This window comes from Metopolophium dirhodum, chromosome 5 (genome assembly GCF_019925205.1).
Source record: "Metopolophium dirhodum isolate CAU chromosome 5, ASM1992520v1, whole genome shotgun sequence".
Lineage (NCBI taxonomy): Eukaryota > Metazoa > Arthropoda > Insecta > Hemiptera > Aphididae > Metopolophium > Metopolophium dirhodum.
The window spans coordinates 29,481,577-29,502,450 of NC_083564.1; the positions used below are offsets into that span (position 1 = coordinate 29,481,577).

The 20,874-nt window shown below is 32.4% G+C and overlaps 1 protein-coding gene across 1 annotated transcript in view; it reads right to left on the reverse strand.

Moving 5' to 3' along the window:
* LOC132945258 (noggin-like) overlaps window positions 1-20,874 on the reverse strand; it is a 38,374-nt gene that overhangs the window by 14,045 nt on the left and 3,455 nt on the right. The window lies entirely within an intron of this gene.

Genomic DNA, 20,874 nt, shown 5'->3' on the forward strand with positions numbered 1-20,874 from the left:
ATAGGTATCTATAATATTATATTTACAATATGATACTATATAGCTGTTCCGTCCGACGTTGTCCAGGCCAAGATTTTTAACTTGGTTTTTTTTAATGTGTTCGATCGGCTTTGACCTCTATATAGGAGACATAATATTAATTATTATTTATGTATTAATATTTATTATTCAGTAATTATATTTTACCAATTATGCTTAGTTTTTGCCTATTTACAATAATATACTATGTTTACGGTTGTATAACCTTTTGAAAGAGATCACCATTATTGTACCACTTGTTGATCACTCGTATTTTAAGTCTCTAATAATGCATTAAAACCGTAATGTTTTATTATGCTATTGGTACATACAATACCAATTGTTTTAGATCTCACTATCGTTGGTAATGTTGGTGCAATGGTGCATCTATAGCCGTTGAGATTCGACTTTTCTGTTTCTTGCATTTGATCACAAATTCACTGACAGGACCTATTATCGGTACCTACTATTCTATTATTTTGATGATTTCACACGGGTGGTGAATTGTTGGAACAACCACAGAGCACAGCAAATTCAAATACTCGTTTAGTGTTGGGTACTATTTGCACATATATATATATAAAATAGGACGGAATCTAAGTATAAAAAATCGTTTTTGAAAAATCGATGATATAGTTAAATTGTATCGTCGCGTAAACTTATTGACTTAAAGTCCGTAAACGCGTCGTTACGCCTTAACCTGTACAACACTGCTTGTATATTATAATCGGATGTTGTCAAGATATTATATTATTATGTACAGTTAATAATATTATGTATATAATAATATCATGTGTGCTACGAGAGAATTTTTTTTCTTACGAGCGCGTGGGGATAAAATATAAAAATGTCAACATTTTAGGATCACGTATCCGCGCAGCTGTAAAGATATTATTAAATTATTAATATTATTATTGTGCATTGAATATTTACGCGACCGTCGCATTATTACGCGTACCTACGTCTGTATATTATTATAAGTATATTATTGTAGGTATGTCGAGATAGAAAAAAAAAACCGGCGCTCGTTAATTCGTTCTTCGGTCGCATACGCGTATTAACGCGAGATGAGATTATAATAAGAATGAACCAGTTTTCACGTGTCAAACATACACGGTTTTTACTTTTTCTTCTAACGCGTACACAATGAAATATTATTAATATTATCGTAATGGAACGGCAAATCGAAACGTTTACAATAAAAATATAATATAAAAAGTAAGCGAGCACGTGTGTGTCGGATACAATTTTCGTCGTCCCCACGTACGGCGTTTCCCCGGCGGTAAATCACCAGCACCAAATTATATTTTGTCATCCGCTCGCGAAATTTCCGTCAATTCTAATTGGCCGACACGCGTATTAAGGTACGGTTTCGTTAACGCAGTTGACTGCAGCAGTCGACTGCATGACTGCTCTGAGCACCAGTAGTCTGCAGTCGACTGCACCGGTATTTTGTATGACTGCTGCAGTCTACCGCAGAAACGAAACCGTACCTTTATAACGTCTAATCAGTAGGTTCACATTAATATTTTTACAAATGAGAATTTTTCGGAAAACGATGTATATAGGGCTAGAACTATGTACTATGCGGCTCTAAATAAACCCACTAAAATATTATAACAATAATGTTTTAGTAGTGTTATATGCGTTAAAATAACAAAAATATGTTTATTCTATTCATAAATTAATAATATACGTCTTTACGTTGGACATTATAAATTGAGTTTACTTAAATATAAATCAATTTTAAATAATTACCTATAAACAATTATATAAATACTTCATTTCTCTATAATAGACTCTTTGTCTGTAGTATACTTAAGTAGATACTCTCGCAGTAAGTCAGTAAGTTATCACTTATATAGTTATATCATACACTTTACTCTACACCTCATTTCATTCAATCAATTTTCAATACAGTCGTTATTCTGTTGAGTAAAATAAAAATAAACATATAAATATGAATTAATTTCGAAATATATTCCCAGATAATATTTTTGTTCATAATTTCGTGTGACACTGTCACAAAGTAAAATTATCAAATCAATATTCCTTTAGTTTTATAATTCAACTTAAATTTATTAATCATGGCTAAACCCTTCAAAAAATTACTAAAATATTATTACGATTCTGAGTGGTGGCTAATATACATCGCGATCAATTCTAGGAATTTTCAGTTTTATTAAAACTTAATCTAAATAATCCATACATTTTTTTCCTATTATGTATCTATTTTTTTGGTGCTCCTTGCTCGTATGTCATAATATACTCACGTTCTTGCTTACGACTTGCTTTACCTGTTTCACTGAATACGGAGAACTGCCTGTACAGACTGTACCTAACTGGAAAAACTTTGTAGTTGTTTGGAAAGTCTTTGTAGTTTAATAAAGCGGAGCCAATCAATTGCCTTTTATTCAGACGTCATATTCTTGTTTGCAAGATTTCGTTGTATCTCGAACGGTCTTATTGCATTGTTTGCACACCCACCTGCCACACCATAATGGAAAATTGCAGAATTTTTAAGTGCATTATACCGATGTTCTATACTCATAATATTGTTTCAGTAGGAGAAATTTTGATTTATTTAAATGTTTTGAAAATAATTGTCGATCTTCTTCATTATGCAGTATACGATTTAATAAGGCATACAATAATATCGTTGTCGGCAGACAATTCAAAGATAAGACCTACCACTAACCGCACGACCACCAGGATCGCGGTATAAACAAACGGTTTTTTTTTTTATCGTGCGTTACCCATAATATTATATTATATAGGCGTGTGTGTCGTACGCGTTACATAAGACGGGTTCAGACGAAACGCGCGAGATTTAAACAAATTGATCGGAGAAGTATAATATGTGATGACGATGATGATGATGAGCAAGAGGAGGAGGAGGAGCAGGAGGGGAGACGACGATTGCCGGCCTGGTCCCACCGTTGACAAATTCCACAGGCTCGTCGCACAAAGGTCCGCGGCGTGCGTGTGAACGGATAATAATACGCGTACCTACCTCTACATAATATACATGATATACGATTTCGGACGATTGGAATGCCGAACAAAAATAATAATAATAATAACAATAATATTATAATAATATATGATATTCTGCTTTAGGTTTATTGCGGCGGGGTCGTACCACCCTCCCCGACACACGAGCCGCACTGCTGCACGCGCATATATACCTACATCATAATATATATTATGTATAAAAAGACGATGTACTGTGCGGTGCATATATATATATATATATATTGTACTTAAACGACAATGAAAAAGAATGCGCTCGGTCGAAACGCGTTTATATATAATAATAATATCTTATGCCACGACCCCGAGTACCCGACCTCTTCGCCGACACCTAAATAATAATATAATATCGCCGAGATTAACACATTCCACCGCGCGAGACCTCTGCAGCGGCGAGCGCATATATTATAATAATGTACAATATCACACGCCCGTCGGACTCGTATATTACGTGTGTATAATACGAGTATTATGTGTACAATTCCTCTGTGTATAGGTACTGGCTGTATACGGTATATTATATAGTACAACTGTTGGCCACCATCGTGTTATTATTGTCGATGTTGTTATCATTGTTATTACGAACGCGTCGTGCACAATATGGAAATGGGGTATATTTCAGCGTTCCACGCTGGGATTGGTCCAAGTGTTGATAAACGAGAATAATATTTTTATTTTTTAGGTAATAACGAAGAGTTCATGATGTGCCCAAATATGATATTATAAATGATAATGTGTAATTAATAGATAACAAAAACCTATAAATGTCAGTTACCTATCTATAATATCCTTACGTCATAAAATATTATTGTATAATAGAATCAAACTTTTTGTCAAATTTAAATTCGGAGACGAAAGTAACCAAATTATATCGATTTTACTTATTGTTTCAAAACTCTGTTCTATGATTAAAAGACTAAAAAGAATCACTGCAGTGGTTGGTCTCAAAATGTGGAAGATTTCATTCTCAGGAAATATAAATCAGCAATACCATTAACTATGATGTTCATAGAATATTTTACTCTTTCATAAGGTAGGACCCTGGTCTTAAAAACTTAAAAATAGTCAAACGTTTTTAAATTGTAATTGTCAATATATAAAATAAAAAATACTTTCTTCCGGAGGAATATCGAACAGCTAGTTATTAATAAAACAACCTTGGATATATTTTTTAATTTTTATTGGTATTTGTTAATCAGTCAACAGTCATTGTAAAGCCATAATTTTTTTTTTTTTTATGATGGTTTGACGGAGCATGTCAGCACTTGGCGTGCATAATTTATTTTATCTTTCTGACCAGCGAGAGACATGACGAGTTTTCGTTTAGTAACACCAATTAAATTATGTGTTGTCACTTTGTCAGCTTTAATATTAGAGTGAAAAATATAACCTATTATATAAATCTTAATGCATTATCCGTGGTTGCACGTTGGCTTTTTATAAGATATTTCAATTTTTCTGTGATATAATATTATACGAGAGCATTTTTAAATTGTTATGTATTACATATACCTACCAACTCATGAAAAAAAGCAAAGTTTAACTATAATTTTCTTCGCTTCATTGGTTCCTGTTGAAAATGACAACGATTTTCGCTTATTTGAGCTCTGCAGATCCAGAATTCCAGTCATGTGACAAAATTGGTCGGCACCAAGAACTTAACCGGTCCATATAAAAATATAGTATCGGCCAAATGCCGCACCTCTGCTCAATATTGACGACCCTGCCACTACGATTTAAATACGCATATTAATGCGGTAGTCAAATCAGCGGCGATTAGTTAATATTGTATAACATATATCGATATAATATTTGATACGATTACGGGCCAATATATGACGGTGAAATGGCCACTTCCGTATTGGTACCTATTACCCACCTCGTGCGAGGCGTTGTATCGTCGCGGGAAACGATTTTCCGGCTGGCGTTTCGAGATGCGGTTCATATACCGCGATGCGACCGGTCGCCACCCGTTCCGGTCCACTCGCCGATAAATATAATGATAATAAAATAATACATTAAATTACATTTTATTATTATAATACTATGGCCACCGCGACCCTACCCGAGGTTATCCGCTGCGGTTTGACGACGGGCCGCGAAGGCCTGCACGGCGAGAGAGAAAAACCACGCGGAGCATTGTGCGCGCCGCTGACGAGCGGGCGGCGGCGCGTGACAAACGATTTCACGGCCGACTCCGGTATATTGTACCATTTGTACCTATTTTATATACATCAAACCGTATAGGAGGTACGTACCTACATATACCTATACCCGGGTATAATAATAATAATAATAACATATATAATAAGACGTGTGCGCGGCGCGGCGTAATCGCCGTGAACGGTGGCGGTTTAATCGGAACGACGACGACGACGACGACGACGATTCAACTCGATCCGCGGACAGGTATATAATATAATATTAGGTATAAACGTGCGCAGCAGCTGTTGTAGACCGCGATCGCCGCAGGTAAAATATGTCATATGTATAGAGGTATGTATTATATTATAATATTATTATATATTATACACGATATATATGCGCGAGATGCGCGGCGGCGTCGGTAGGCGTTTACACACCGTGTTATAGTCGTCGCGGTGGTCGTTCATAATATATAGGTAGGCAACTATACATTTTAATGTTATTATAATACACATTATATTCTCTCGCCTCGCACATCCGGTCACTGCAGCCTATACCAGTGTATAATATATAATAATGATAATGAAAATCATATGTAGGTACTCTCACACACTCAAACACGCACACGCACACGCACTCGCATCATATTAAATTATCGTGGCCGCCGCCGGTGGCCGTCGTAAGTGAGCCGTGTGTGTGTGCATATAATAATATATCGTAATATATTAAATGCGTTACGGAGTGCTGCAGATATTAATATAATTTATATTGCGCGGGGGCGGTGTCGATGCGCGCCGCCGCGGGACGGTTTCCGGAAACGCTATCTTATATTATTATTATTATTATTATAATACCTACGAATAAAATATAACGACTGAAGCTGTCACACTCCGATCTCACCGGGTGATCGACCGATTGCGGATGGGGGGGGGGGGGGGGGATGGGTAAGCTCTGATGCAGTTGCTGCGACGCCGGATTGCTGGAATATTGTTTTTGATCCTTCATTTAGTTATTAGACGCGCACGCGATTAACGTAATAATAACGAGTTTGAAAATGTCACCAGCTAGCAGTGAACGTTTTGAAGTCTAGGTATAAGTACTTGGAATTTTCATATAACGCCAAATTTATAAATTATAAAATTTTCTTAAATTGAATCCATCACAGTAAACACCGTAAAAAACGTACTGCTCATATTATATTATTGAAGTAAACATATGTTTATTGTTTGATGCAGTTCTATAATATAGTATTCCCCACTTATCACTCCAATCTACAGTTAAGTAAATATATTACCTAATGTTTATTCCCAAACTATGTTTATAAAAAAACAACGCATTTAAAGACAAGATCAATATTCCACGAATTTCACTGATTTGCGATATATATTTCAGACTTTAAACACCAATAATTCTTGTAATAATTACATCGCTACAAAGTATTTTTTTGCTAATCAATAGTTTATTTCAAACTTCGCTTGATTTTTTATTTTTGTTAAGCACGTTTCATTTTTAAATTTATTGCGTAGTTTGTTCTTAAAGTAATCGTCGTTCCGCAGCAGCTGTAGTCCAATTTTCTCCAGCTTACGGCATGACCTTCAACTTTTCAATCTATAATTTTTTTTATAATTTCGTATTCATATAATAATAAACGTTAAGCTATTAGGACTAGCTCTTCTTTCACGGAGGCACTATATATATATTTTTTTATCCCCGACATCGCGTTTAACACAAAAGTTTGATAATATAATTGTAGCGATCATCAGCTTAGTATAATATACCTATAGTATATTCATGTTAGATACGCTTTCGTTGAAAGTTTATTAAATATTTATTTAGACATAATAATACATGAAGAACTTTAGGACTTTACAACTGGTTGCGTAGATTTTGGGCGGAGGGAGAGCTATGCAACGGTAAAAAAAAAATACATAAATGTATAGATAATATAGGTGGGTTCCTTTGAGGTACAAATGTCCAATAGAAACTCTACGTACAATAATGTTAATTATTGATAGTCAAGTTTATCGCGATTTTCAAATTCTAATGAGTAGAATTTCTAACCTGCCATTATAAGACGTATAATATGTAATTAACCAACACGTCACAATATTAAATTATATATTTTGACATCAATCACATCTTACTTATAATACTATTATCATAAGCTTTGTAATAATTGTATATATAGCAGTGTGCTGACGTATAATATGTACTGTTATTTATTATAATTTATTATAATATATACCTACTGCAGTTGCAGTGCATCGCTGTTATCACACGTTCGTGATTCGATATCAAAACGGCATAATATTATACTATTATATTTTATGACGACGGCAAGCCACATTATATTATTATATTCGACTATAGTTTAATGACAATCGTGCATTGTGCATTATACATAGTGAAAACGATTCACACGACTACGCGACATTATACAATAACCATTCATCGTTAAATGCGAGCAAACGCGTTATTATAATAATTATTTAAACGCCTATATTATAAACCGTCCGACGGGGGCAAGTGCGGGCGACGGACTTTTCCGCACCACGATTTGATGTATTATCGCGATACGGTTTCGCGGCGGGCAGAGGTCCAAAAATAATTTTTTGTTTTAATTTTCCACTCCCGTGACGACACGCGCTCAACACAACATATTAATACAACGCGTGGACCATACTATACAGATATATAAATTATAATATACGACTATAGATAGCCGACTAGCAGTTATAGCAATGTATAATGTTTTAAATCTCGGAAAATAGCCGAATTTTCTTATCAAAGTGGTCCGCTGCGGTTTACAATTTCGTCATCGATAAGAACCGAAAATGGCATAACCTATAGGTACATAAAATCAAATATATTTATTTATTTTGGTCATGGTCCGAGTGTCACATAATTTCAAATTTTACCAAACTGTAACCTCTTTGGTTAGAACAGTCGGCCATTTTACCGGCTTCAATACATGAAAGCGACTTGGCTGTCTATATTATAGTTGTGTTAAAAAATTTATGGCGCAGAATATTGCTATATCTGTTGCCTCTTGGATTTTGTGTGCTAGGGTCACGGTTTTGTTGAAGTTTAAGTCATTTGTCGAGACTCGAGACGGACGTTGTAATTTATCATTTTACACACCGTCGTAAAAAAAATATTACACAGTCGACTATACGTTGTTGACTCTAAGTTCGAGGAGTAAAACATTCGAGTTATTGAACAATACTGATGTCAACAAAATAGGTATCTACCCTCTGATTTGCGATAAGGCGTGTATTACAATAAATGTACAGTATATATAGGTACGACTGTACGAATGAATGAGTGATAGAGGAAAAATCCGATTCCGTTGGACACAATATTATTACGCAATGCGTGCAGTTAACAGTCGACTGTAATGATATTGTAATCGGTTTACATATTATTATTGTATTATTTTGCATTTTACAGATTGACGTACTACCTATTATTGAGAATTATGACATTGCCGTAGGTACAGCACAAATACATTTTACAATATATCGAATGGATACAGTGCAAAGGGACTGCGATTATGTTTCGTCTTGCAGTACTCATTATTCAGTGTAGGTATACCTAAGTTAGGCAATACTATATTGCCTGAAATAAAATAACGTACCTACTCGAAACAGAATATTATGTGTAAATAAATGTGTTATATTATTATGGGTAAATTAATAAAATAATATAATGTGTTATTAATATTCTTCAAGTTTATATGGTTTAGCAGATTGGTGTGACTACGTCACGGTTGTGGGTACATGGCTAAATGTAAGTCTTACCTACTATTCAGCATTAGTCTCATAACAATTAATTACTTGGTTGAAACCCCGATTTGTTTACATCGAAATACACAGGTGAAAATTTTGTTTGGAATATATGAAATTAAAAATGAATGCGCTGTCTCATTAGAAAAACTTTAAAAATTGATGGAGATCAAAACAATGAAAGATATTTCTTAAAAAAAAAATCATCTCGATTGTGAATGATGTTGTGACGTCTTCGAATAGTATAAATGAAAGTATATTTCCAAAAACGTCAACATTTTTTTGCCGTAAAAACAATCACCCAGTATCATAATATTATACTAGATATCAGATAAATACTTTGTGTTCGACAGTTATAGACTGTAATAGTCACCTGTTGCTGTGTCCGAGATATCGCATAGCTGTGGCATGCGACTGTATTGCACGTATAGGCGTCAACATTCATCGCGCAAAAACTGCAAATACCTAACTGAACGAAATCGATCGTTCTCGCCGAGATTTCTCGAGTGTGTTTGTAAATCGTTTACACCTAATATTGTGATAATATTATCTGGATAACACGTAAATCATATAATAGTTATTATTTTTTTACATTTTGTACAGATTGTAATTAACGATTATCGCATGCGAGCGCCCCGATAATATTATAATGTGTCTTTGTTATTTGCGAAGTTAATAACTATTGAAACACATGTATAGTTGTACCACCTACCTATTAGATTATTATGTTTATTATAGTTACGGCCGTTTTCGGTCTTCGGTTATTACCAGACATGAATAATATTATAGTATTCCGAGTACCTACTTTTTAAATATTTGTTTTTTGAAAGCACCTATTCCAGATAGGTACTAGGTAGGTATACTATTTTATTTAGAATGATTTTTCAAAGAATTCTATTCCTATCAAAAAATACCTCTTTTTTTTATTACAATGATTGTTTTATGTTTATATTTGCTAACCCGGAAATAATTACAATATACATTATATACAGTATATATACATTTTAGATATGTTACCTAATATTTTATCTTAATAATAACGTAATATTGTGTTCATTGTATTTTTACTATCAAATTTCTTTTTGTTTTTTTTTAAAGGAATTTTTATTTCTTACCAATATGATTAAATATCCTAAAATATTATAATTTTACCTATAACTCAACATGAAAACAAATCAAGAACCTATTTGACACGTTGAGTTAATATATTTGTATATTTAGAGAGTTATTTTTACTGAATATGTAATAATAAATAGTAATACATAATTATTCACTAATTAATGAGGTACATATCAGGTAACCGGGGTTTAGAGATGTCATACATATAATGTGTGATGTGTGTCCTACTGAAACTAAAAAATTATAATTATTAAATAAAAAAGTAAATTTGAACCTCCAAATATTTTTATTTTTCAGTCAATGGATTTGTCTTTGGTATTTTGGTACACATTTTTTATTGAGTATATATTTGGAACTAAAATAATAACTTTAATAATTATAGAGATATTTTGATCATATTATATAATAAAATAATATACAGAAACAATAAAATATTATATGTATTTCTAATTAATGTATTTGAAATGCTAGGATAGATTTTTTTAATACGATTTTCAAAGAGGATTTGAATATAAATTTACGAAATATTTATTTTAAAGTATTTGAATTCTTATTTGTTCCAAATACTTTCTAAAAGTTTTATTATCACTCATGTCTGGTAATAACACTCGCACAACGGAAGGTACATAATAATATAATTATAAATTAAAATATTTATTAAGGAGACTATCCCATTTTACCCTAAATGTTAACAGTTTAATATTTGATTACCATGATACTTAAATCATCTTAGCCAATAATTTCTTCCAAGCAACAAGATACACTCCATAAATGGTCTATACAAATAAACCTAAGTATACCTATTTGAAAATATTATAAGTTGAAGAGTTATGGGACACATATAGGTAATACCTACCTGTAATGGAAAATTTCAAAACTCAAAGTTCGAATAAAATCATGATCAAAATATTAAACGAGATTGAGCGTGATTGGCGAATCGCCTACATTCAATTATATCGACGATGCGAGGGAGACGATCTTGAAAATGGTGCCACCGACGACACACTGCGTACACGCCATATAAAACCGTCGAGGTGAGAAACACAAAATATTATGATGATGATAATAATAATGATACCGTCATCCCACCCTTTTTTGAATTTACATTCCAGTCCATATGGGCGTACTGTACCGACGAGTATGGGTTGTTTCGTAGGACGGGCCCCGCCGCGATATGTGCGCCGATATTATGCGTATTATATTATTATTATTATTATTATTGCCATCGTACGAGTGAGACGGTGGACAACAAAAACAACGCGCAGCGTGCATATCAATATATTATTATAATATTATGTACGTAAATAGTATTTAGTAATAGTATTTAGTAAATAACATATTATTTTCTCGTATATAAAACGTATCGTAAGCCTACGACTTTGTATTATTTTATTATATATTTTTACCGCGTCGGTCGTTTTCCCTTCGCTGCGTCCCGGCGATAGACGTCCGGTCCGTATATTGCACACACGATCTATATATGTATATAAGTATAAAAGTGCAACAGATAGATACATAAAATAATAACTGTAGCAGCAGCAGCGTCCTTGCAGCCAGATTGCAATTAGATTATAGTATACTGTATAGTCACCGTTCTTCCGCAAGTCCCCTGCACACACACGATATCCCGGTGCATGCCTATACCATTCATAGTGACACATTTTATCCACTGGAACTAGAAAAGCCAATGCTTCAAAAATCTCGTCAATACTCAATGATTTACGTGCTAATATTATTATAGTACTATAATTATAATAATGACTTTATAACCGTAAAAATGTTGCTAAAATATATGATTTAAAAAATAAGTGAACAGATATCTTTTTTAAATATTTTTAATCATCTGTAGGCTGTAATGATCTGACAATTATTATACAACATTAAAATAAAATTGAACGAATTTAATCAATTAAAATGACAACTATTCACTTAGTCGTTTGTATATTATTATAATAACAATAGCGTATATCTATCGTGAAAAGGACTTAAGAAAACAAAATATGCAAAGGAAATTAATTAAAAATGTTCCAGGGCATACCATTTTATGTTCAAAAAAAGAGGTACGTATAAGTACTCAAATATTGGTGGAAAATAATTCAAAAAGTACTACAAATAGTAATATAGTAGTAATATTATAATTTTTCGACGAAGCTACCGTTTCAATATACGTAACATGGTTAAGTGCAGACGCATGTTAAGTGCAATTCAAAAAAAGTTATTTTTCTTCCACGTAGGTGTAACAAGAAGTCAAGCTTGGAACTATTATTATTATTTTGTTTAAAAGTTTTTTTTAATATTTAATGTTACATATTATTTACATTTCAATGAGTTTTCTGAAAAATTTATAAAATGTTACCTTAGCCACATCACATACTATGCGCAATGCGCTTTACCGCATCGAGACGCTACGTATAGACGACGTATAGAATCCCCACACGAAATGGGGAAGATCGGCGACAAATCACTGATAAAAAGTGCGTCGTCTAACATTATATTATTATAATATTAAAATATTATCTCGCAGACGACCCATTTTTGCGTTTATTCTTTTACACATTATACGTATTGTAATATGCAGCGTATGTAACATACCTATACTATTGATATTATATAACATTTGAACACGAAAACGTGGCGGCGTGTAACAGACTGAAAGAAACCAAGACGATAACTGATCGGTGAAATAAAAAATAAGGGGAGGGGGTGGTACCAGTTGTATGGTACCTATATATTATTATAAAAACGCTTGGCTGTGAGAAGAAGACTCGGCCGCGAGAGAATACCGATTATATCTGTCTGAGGAATGCATGGTGCCGTGGTGGATTTGAATAACACACGTAAGTTATAATATATACCAAATAGTAGTAATAGTAATAATAATATAAACGAACAAACTATATAAATACGTTTAATATAGGTAGGTACGCGTTAAAAAACGGACGTCGATCGAGTTTTCGGCTATATAAAACGGTTTTGGGTAATATAATGATATAATATATGTATACGGCTGGATTGAAATTAATATCGTCGACAATATATTATATGTATACCTAATACCTATAAATCAGTTGTTTAAAGTTGTTCAGCATTACCTATGAACCTCATCGTGGACGAAACCGTACAATATTATAATATATCGAGTACCTACCTGTTGCAGGTTGCAGTATAATAATATATATATATAGGTGTTATTATGCTCGTTGTCGGTAGAGTAAAACATAATATTATGTAGTAACAGTAATAATATTGAAGTATTTTATTGAGGTACCCTCGATTTGGGTCCCAAATTTTAAAAATTGTCTAAAGTTGGTTTCAGGTTTATTCGGGTATATGACCGAGTCAATTCTGCTACACTTGTAAAACAACGCATATTGTTCAGCATCTTTATAGAACTTTATATTTATTTTTGTTTTTTTGCGTGACTATTCTCCAAAATTAAGTGAACAATACATTTTGACAAATATAATTTATGATTGAATATTACGACGAGTACCTTGTTGGCTGTTGTGTGACTGCAGAGGCAGACCCAATTCGAGAATTTATCAAATTACTACGCGGACCCAACTCGTGTTTAATTTAGGCGATCAAATATCTTGAGATCTAATTCTAGTTTTCCCTTTTATTGTTGTTTTTACCCAAAAAACGATCACCTGGTAAGATACTTCAATGCTTACATGAAACAAAATCGTATATACGGCAGGCGTAGAATTTAATAATATTATAGTTATAACCTCTAAAAGAATCACATGGGTTATTTATTCTGAATTATATATATGGGTATTGGTTATAATACGTTCGGTGGCATATACTCAAGCTTGACCATCGGGTGGGAAGAGTGGTTTAAATTGTTTTCAATTCGACTTTTGATGTTATATGGTAGGCATAATCTCCTCGACACGACGACGCACCACAATATAATCAACTTCTTGAATTCTTTTTTAAAACGGTAATTTACATTTCTTTTTTATCCAAAGCTAATCTGACGATTTTATTAAAATTATTTGGCACATACAATAATAAATACATAAAATCAAACCAAAGCTGAACTCCCGAGAACTCCCAAGAACTCCCCATCCGTGTATTCTCTAAAAAACGAAATTAATTTGGTTACGTGTTACATATGTGTATGATTAGAAATTAGTGCATCATGTATACGTAAATAAAAATTATTACTACATCAAACACAAAAGAAAATTTGAGTTAAAAAACTTATGGGACATTAATGGTCATATCTATATACAGACTAAGTATATGATGAGCTTCCTGATTTTTCAATCGAACTAAAATCGACATGCGGGAAAATATACAAACTATAAATCGTGCACTGCACTTTTGTATCTTATCGCACACGGTTTTAAGGCTATTATAACATTATATTTCACTCGCAAAACATTTAGTTAAATCTTTTTTTATTGATTATCGTCATCAGACAACAGACACAAGACACATGTTATTCGCAGCAGTCAATGTCACAATAACCGAACCAGAATGAATTAAAGTGCAATTTTATTAGGTTTTCCGTCCAGAACCAAAGTAGTAACTATTTTATTAATGACTAAAAAGAAAAAAAATAAGATTAGAAATGTATTAATTCAAGGATAAACATAATAAACATATTACATTATATATTATTATATGCATAATATATATAAATATATATGTGGATACACCATGACTCACTCGCAAAATGTATATACATGCAAATATGTTATTACATTATAATATTGTATATGAATAAAATTGTGTTTTCCTTATTTTGCTCTCTCAATGTACCTACGATTTTTTTTCTTCATAATACATTGATAATTCATTATAATATTTACATTTTATTTTATTCTTCAATAAGTAATAATAATATATATTGTCATTAAAATTATATTCACAACATAAATTATATACCTACTGAGTGTTGTAGTCATATTATTAACTTATACGATTTATCGGCTTTCGTACTTTTTGACCTTAATTGAACTGAACCGTTTGTGTATTGCAATGGTATATTGCAGTTGTATAATTGAAATTCTGCAATATTGTAATACATATTTTTTGTATAATAATACATTTTTAAGGCGCAACGTAAAGTCTACAACCATCATAGTACATAAAATTAATAATTGATATTGCACATTTTTTAACTATATATTATTAAAACATTTTACCAAACATTGTACTTGCAACCTTCGCGTCTACCACGACGAGTAAAAAAATAAACACAAACTAATTTATAATATGAGAACATAATGCACATAAAACAATTTATTTCTTAGAAAATGTACAACAACTTTGAGAAAACAGCATTTAAACAGTTTTTTCTGATGTAAAACGTTACGGAAATGCAACCAAATGGAATGTACCGATATTTTGCAGTCGATCATACCGATTAAACAAATTATACGATTATACATATTAAAATGGATTTGAATTCATTAATATTATATCTATACTTGTGATCGACTGGAAACATTTTAGATTTTCAATTTCAAATAATCTACGTTTAAAATGTTTTAAATATTCAAACCAATTTTATTGGAGTTAGGGAATGAAATTTAAAAAAGGTGGTCCGAGAGATCTTAATTAGAGATGTAGAGTAGACATGATAAAAAAATAAAATCAGTTTTAAGAAGTATAATCGAATCACATCTGTATGATTGACAAAAGATTGGTAGGTACATTTTGGTTGAAATAATTGAACGTTTGAAATCCCCTTAATAGAATAATATTCAGTAGATGATATTTTGTAAACACAATATAATATGATGTTATTATTATTATTATGATTATTATAATACGACTCGTTCGTTTTTGTGTCCTCTCGTTTGTTTATTCTCGTCGTTCCGAATAAGCGCGAGTATGTAGAAAGTCAAAAATTAATATTTATTAAAGCAAAACTAATCGACCGCGAATTTAAAAGCGCATGCCAAAATAAATCGTTGTTTTCGGTGCGGTTTCACAAGTGTGGTTATAAATATCGAATAATCAAGCGAATTCCGTACGTATAATATAATATAATTATTATTGAAGTCTCCGCGAGTGGCGCCGACATCATAGACGTTTGGCCTATTGCCCGGATACACGACGAGCACCCCATACCGTTTAACATATTATTATTATTATTTTATATAGAATATAGAATAACACATTTGGCCGTTTTCAGCTGTATAATAATATAGTATTGTATATAATTACAATATTATATTACCGCGTTTCGACAGTGAATTTTTCAGGAAACGTTAGAAATCGCGAATCCCGCGCCTGTGTTATATATTATAAATTATGTACCATATCGTTATACCTGCTGTAACCGCGATACAGATTTCGCAAACGGTCGTAAATCATATTTATGATATTATTATTATTATCATAAAAAATCTACACGCGCGCACGTGTACCACCGACACACCGTCGCCACCGCGGCACACGCACAAAACGGAATCTGCTGTTCTAATAGTTTTATTTTATTTACCGAGTATATATTAATATAATATAATAATATGTTTTTGCGCGTATTATTATTATTATTATTATATTAACACTTCCGTCTAAGTCAGTTGCTTACTAATTTTTTTCCACGCACACGTATTATATTATACACGCGTCGCCAATATAATATATAAAATCGCGACGCATATCGCATTAATGGGTTATTATGCATATTATTATAATATAATAGTATTATGGTATAACGCAAATTGAGCAATTTATTACACGTGTTCATTAAATCTGCCACTGTCGCGCGTTTGCAGCACACCACATAAATATACAATACAGGGTTATTCAAAATAGTTAACCGTCCTAAACATTGCATCTGCAGGCTTCCTATAGGTCACGTCTTGAGCTTACAACCATAATGTGACTACTTCTTTTGGGGACATAATAATATGTTAAGGATACTGCGTATGTACCGCACCATCATTGACTTGCACAGCGAGGGGCTATTATAGAATTACCGTACTTATAGTCAATTATTTCAACATACATATGGATGAGCATAAATTAATGGAATTTGAGTTCCGACTTGAAGTTGTATTCGTGTGGCCGGTGGAAGTCACACAGCATATATATGTTATGGGTACGATCAAATAAATTTGAAACACAGTAAAACCTTTTTATAACGAAATCGCTCGGTAGCAACTGATTTTTCTTTTATATACTAAAATATATGGGAATGTTGTGATTTCCCGTCGTAAGGAAACTTCCTTCTTTAGGGGGTCCCTTATAAGGAGAATTTACTGCATTATTATTTTATTTAACGTATCATAATATTATAATAATATAGCTATTCTATCACTCTAAACTTAATAACAAAAATAAAAAAGCATTTGAAATCGGATGAATCATTTTGAATAACCGCCTGCAGTACCATACCGGCGTTTCGATTATTATTGTAATTTTTTTTTCTTTATCAAAATAAGTAATGCTATCTTTACGGCGACGGTTTAATATTTTTATTTTTTTTTTTCTGCCGATATCTTTTCGTCTCGACATGCGTGATAATAATAATAATAATAACAACGTAAACGTCACAGCAGCAATAACAGTCGTCGTCTTCGCAGCGGCGGCGGCGGCGGCGGCGGCGGCGGCGCAGTAGGTATATATTATACCGTTATCGCGGTACCTACCTACCTATATAATATGGGTGAACGTACTGTCGCGTATGTCTCGAGCGATTATCATGTGTATGCGCGCAGAAAGAGAGTGTTGGGTGTCGTGTGTTTCGTCTCGCCTCTGCCGGAATCGGATCGCGCGCGAAAAAAAAATTAAATAAAAAAAAACCACGCCACGAACGTTCGTCGTATAATAATAATAATAATAATAATATACACAGACGATTTGTTCAAAACGCCTTTCCGAGACACGAATTTATGAGATTTTTCCGTTTCATTATTATTATTAATTTTAGGAACGGTATGCTGCTGCGGCGGCGACGTAGGTAACGCGGGCGCCCACGCGTTCTCGTATACACCTATAAGTGTATAATAATAATATTATGTGTGTGCGTTCACCGGGCATGAATGGAAACGACCCCGAGGCTCCGTGGGAAGTCATGAATGGAACACGCAGAGAGAAAGACTCCTTAAAAAATATGTGATATTTTTTATTTATTTATTTTTTAATCCTTTTCTAACCCTATCTTGCGACGCGTCGCGTTTAATTCGAATTTTATTGCCGCTGGAAAAACTCGTCCGGTCGACGCGTCGCGCGGTCGTCGTATAATAACGACCTCATTATATACGTTTGTATATGTATATCATTATATTATTATTATTATTATTATTATTACGTATTAAAATACCCGTATTATACATGACAATAATATATAAATATGCGTATACGTTTACCCGCGGTGTTTTACGACGGCCGAGGAGGAAACCGACGTTCCCGTGCGCGCGCGTTTTTCGTCTGTGCCAAACTACCGATCTCAGACGGTGATTTGGACAGACTACGACTACGCATAATCATAATATTATAAATTATAATACATATAGGTAGGTACCTATACAGTCTATATATTACAATATATGAACGGTAATGGTTTTTTTTTTACATTTTTTAAACGGCAGTTTGCGGGTTTCGACTTTCGAGTGTTTATATTCGAATCACTTTCACACCTGTAAATTGAGCCACATGTATATACGCATATTATACGCATTATGTATTATAACAATACGAGATACCTACGGCTTTTATTTACATTTAATATACCGTAAGTCCGTAATAATATGTATATGTTTAAAAATTTTGGAATAAGATCAAAAAAATGTAATTCGAATACACAGTACCTAGGTATACTGCAGCAGTAAGTTGGGTAACGGATTATATATAACACGAGACCATACTGATCAGAATTTTATAATTATTAATAGGTTCATTTATAGGTATTATTTACGTTGCAGTATGTATAATATTATTATTACGTATAAAACGTAAAATGTTTTGATTACATTTTCATACGAATCTGCGATGTGTTTCGTCTATCAATAGTTGCACCATTGAAAACGAATACGGATTACCGTCCCGATAAATTGTTTTCCCGATTTTAATGCATCCTTATGAATACGTAGGTACTAACCTAAAAACTTTGAAATAAATGTCGCTCAAAATATTATACGACTGAGCAATTTTTTTTTTTTTATTATTATAGACGACAATATTTTTGAATCTCTTTTTAACTTACAACGTACATACCTAAACCTACATAATGTGTAATAAATAGTGTATTTATGTTTATGTTTGAAAATGCATTATAAATATAAGAAGTAAAATAAAAAAGTTATGTTTTACCTACGCAAATAAAACATATTGCTGACTATACCAAAAAATAATAATATGAGAGTATTGTTCCAGTGAATTATATAATATTATGCAAAACGTAATTGTAATTTTTTTGAAAATTACAGCAAGAAATGAACAATTGAAATTGTCTTGCTATGTATTTACACAATGGAGAGTAAAAAATATAAATATGAATTTGAGGAACGATAATAATCATAATACGTAGGTAGGTGTGTATAGTATTAGGTGTTAGTTTTTTTCTCAACTTTTTAAACGGTGAAAATATAACAGTCAGCGTTATTTTCGAATACAAAAAGTGAATTCTAAAATAAGTTTTCCTGCGTAATATTATTTTATCATTAGGACCTCCGGCACACCGGATATTATTGTTAATATAACTGTTAGAAATCTGACGGTTTGTCAATTAGGATTCACACGTCAATATCAATCAGGCCGCCGGATGGGGTGCACACATATGGTTATTAAGTGGTGCCAGAAACAATTGGCCAATCTCTATTATTAACCCGCCTGCTGGCCGAGTGACGAGTTTTGAAAAAATAAAATAAAATAATAAACCGAAAATTGGAACACTGTCAGGGTATATTTCTAGAAATTCGTTGTTGAAAATGAAAATTCGTTTTCGATATATATATATAATATAATATATAAGTAATTGAATGCAAATCGATCATTCCTCGAGGCCAATGAAGTATTATTATTATTCTTATTATTATCATTATCATCATCATCATCATCATCATAATCATCATCCGATTTGCTCCACGATGGGCGTCGGGACGAGGCACAATATAATAATAATTTTTAAATTACGTCTGCCGTGGGTGATTTATGAGTTACGGCGCGCTCATTTGAAATTGGCTTGTACGCTCGTCTGTAAAACGGTATGGGTAAATTAGAAAATATTGTATACAGGGTGATTCTTTATAACAACATGTTTATCGTTTCGTTATGTTTTATTATATAACATAATTGCATTTTCACTGTTAGACATGTTTCGAGATTTATAATAATTCTTTCCTATGTACATTTTATAATCCTATCTGTCATATTTTCATTGACTGTACAATATACAATATATTATTCTACTAAACATATTATAACTATAAAGAGATGTAATTAATTTTGAAATAACTGAATTTATTTTATGTCTAAAACTATAGGTACTCACTTGGAAATTCTTGATAATATTTATAACGCAAACTTTATTTTAATTACAATATAATATACTCGTATAAAACTATAGTACATATGTCCTATAGTAGAGGTACAATTGAATAAGTTGTATAAAATATTCTCGAAAAAAAATGCTATCTAGGTTATACCAATAACACATTTAAAACTGACCATATAAATATAAATTATATAATATATTAAGACGATGACTCGATAAAACCACTAATTATATTTTCAATAATTAAATATTATAAATATAATAACATAGGTGATTGAAGATGGAATAGAATAAAAATAAATTTGTCAG